Genomic DNA, 2,622 nt, shown 5'->3' with positions numbered 1-2,622 from the left:
ATTTTTTTTTTTTTGAATATCATGCCTTGAATGAAAATAAAAAGAAGAATTTTCCTTGGAAGTACTACTCTGCTTGCAATGGTCATCTTCATTTGAGATGCAGGTTTCAAATTCCTAAGTCTATTGATGTGTTTAAGTCAGTCTTCATCTTCATTTTCACCAAGTACTTGGATGAAAAATCAAAAGAAGATTTTTTCGTTGAAGTATTATCTGTCACAACTAGCAGATTTTCATATTTTTAAGTTTACTTTTAAAAGTCATCATTTGCTCGAAGTATTTGTTAAAAATTTTGAAAATTAATTTTTATTGATAACAAGAAAATTGAGAAAAATACATGTACATGCGTCCGTCTTCTATTCTAATCACATTTGCTTCAAATATATATTTATGAAGATGAATATGTATGAAATGCAAAAATGCACGTGAATGTTATTATGTACAAATCAAGACTGCTTTACCAAATAGTTAATTTAAATTTTCAAAAAAGGTTGCATAAAAAATAGCATTGCAAATTAAAGTTTCAAGAGACTAGAAGATCATGAAAATTGATTTAGACCATACCATGCTACAAAATTGGCATGAACTATCAAAATTGAAGAGCATTGTACGTAATAGTTCCTAGCTTTTATCCATCAAAATCAAAGGGAAAATAATCTACAAACAAAATTGTTATACATAATTAATCTAAAAAATGATGGGGCAAGGGCATTCTTGGAAATAAAAGCCATTCTAATAGGCTTTTTCGATTTTAAAATGAGAGCACCTAAAGCTGCTACATCATTCTAGATGAAAATTTTGTACGTTATTTTTTTTTTTTTTTTGTATGGCGCTACTCAGATCAAACAGACAGCACGATGCGTCTAAAAACTGCTTGGAAAGTTTGTCCTCCATTCTGTGTAACCTTATGTCCTTCCTCAGTGGCACTACTCAAGAGCTTCACAACTGGATCAGCTTCAAGTTCTTTATCTGTAAGAGCTTCAAACATAGGGTGCCCCTCCAAACAAGCCTTCATCCACTCCCCAAGTTCTTCCACATCTGTAATCGTATACATAATCCCGCCAACTCCAAGAACATAAGCATATTCATTTAGCAAGTGTGGGCTGATCACACAACGCCGATGATTCTTCTCTTTAAAGTGAGGATCAGGGAACAGGAAAAACATCTTCGATAATTGTCCTTTCTCAAAGTAATTCGGAATGTATTTCATGGAATTAGTTCTAACCACTGATACATTCTGGTATTGACCAGGATGTGCTACCCTCAAAGCTAAAACCAGTTCCTTGACATACTCCGTCACTTTGTCCATCAGCTCCATCCCGATCATCAGGGTGTCAGGGAATAACGTTGAAAGACTAATTAGGAGTCCTCCAAAACCACAGCCAATATTTGCAAATTGGATCTTCTTGGAAACCTTATCGGATGATGGAAAAAGTTGAGGGAAATGGAAGGCATAGTCGACATGGAAAGGGGAGATAGACATAGGGAAGTGGGAGTCACTTAGTGGATTGCTGTGAGCTCGTGCCCGATAAAAACGTTTCTGTGGCAAACAAGTCGTCTTCCTGATATAAGGGCTTGCCTCATTCCCCAGCATCTTCTTTTCTCAAAACTACATAGCAGCAGCAACTCATAATTTACAGGATAGAAAGAAAAAAATAAATAAATAAACCAAAAAAATAATTACAGGATGTAGATGTTGAAGTTTAAAGCAGCTCTGTTGTCTAAAAGAAAGAAAATTATAACTAGATATTGTTAACAAAGGCTTCTCAATGTTCTCATACAATTTTCTTTTTCCAAAATTATGACATTTTTACCACATTAAGCAATGTTAAATCAAAGTATCACATTAGGGTTCGATGTTTCCTTTTTTCCTAGTTTTATTTTTTTTCCCCTTCTTTTCCCAAATCTAGTTAAATATGAAAAATATGTCAGATTCCACAGCATGTTTTAATGAAGAAGATAATGAAAAATTAGAAGAACTTTGTCAATTTTTTTTTTTCTCTCCATCCATTTTGACAAGTAAAATATGAAAGTTTTAGTTTACAGACCTAATACTCCTCAGTTATGCTTTCATATTGCCAAAATTAAGTGCTACTATATTAATCTCTCTCTTCCCAACTTGCATTATTTCTTCTAAAACACAATATTTGTTCCATTTTCTTTGCAAACACAGAAGTTTTCCATTTTCCAAAATAGAATCTGAATAATTAGCCTCTCATACAAACATTATCTCTCGCCATATAAGAAATCACCAGCGTAAGGTCTCTTATCATCCTTGCCAAAGATTCTTGCATTTTAACAAATAGCAGTAACATGACTTTGAATAAAAAATTTCAACTTCTTTAGAATCCTCAGACACAACCGGCTGATACATACTGATATCTGCTAATCTTCACTTTGATTACTTTACAATTCACGATTCACTAATTCAATCGTTGGGATAATTGGATCGAACTATAACATCATAATTACATCTATTGAAAATTATATAGAAATAAAAATATAATCATTAAACTCAATATATATCCCCAAAAAAAACCTTTTTAAAAAACTTAAGGGAAAATTATTTATAAGTCCTATTAGGGAGACTTATGCTACATATGGTCCTACTAAAAACTTATGTTC

At 32.6% G+C, this 2,622-nt stretch overlaps 1 pseudogene; it reads right to left on the bottom strand.

Annotated features, from left to right (window-relative positions):
* Positions 1-838: 838 nt before the first annotated feature.
* LOC145804131 (tRNA (guanine-N(7)-)-methyltransferase pseudogene) lies at positions 839-1,591 on the bottom strand (annotated as a pseudogene).
* Positions 1,592-2,622: the final 1,031 nt, after the last annotated feature.

The sequence above is a fragment of the Camellia sinensis genome, chromosome 12 (genome assembly GCF_055761805.1).
Source record: "Camellia sinensis isolate YWXY chromosome 12, ASM5576180v1, whole genome shotgun sequence".
Classification (NCBI taxonomy): Eukaryota; Viridiplantae; Streptophyta; class Magnoliopsida; order Ericales; family Theaceae; genus Camellia; species Camellia sinensis.
The sequence above is the reverse complement of the archived record's forward strand: the minus strand, read 5'-3'. Positions and strand labels throughout refer to the sequence as shown.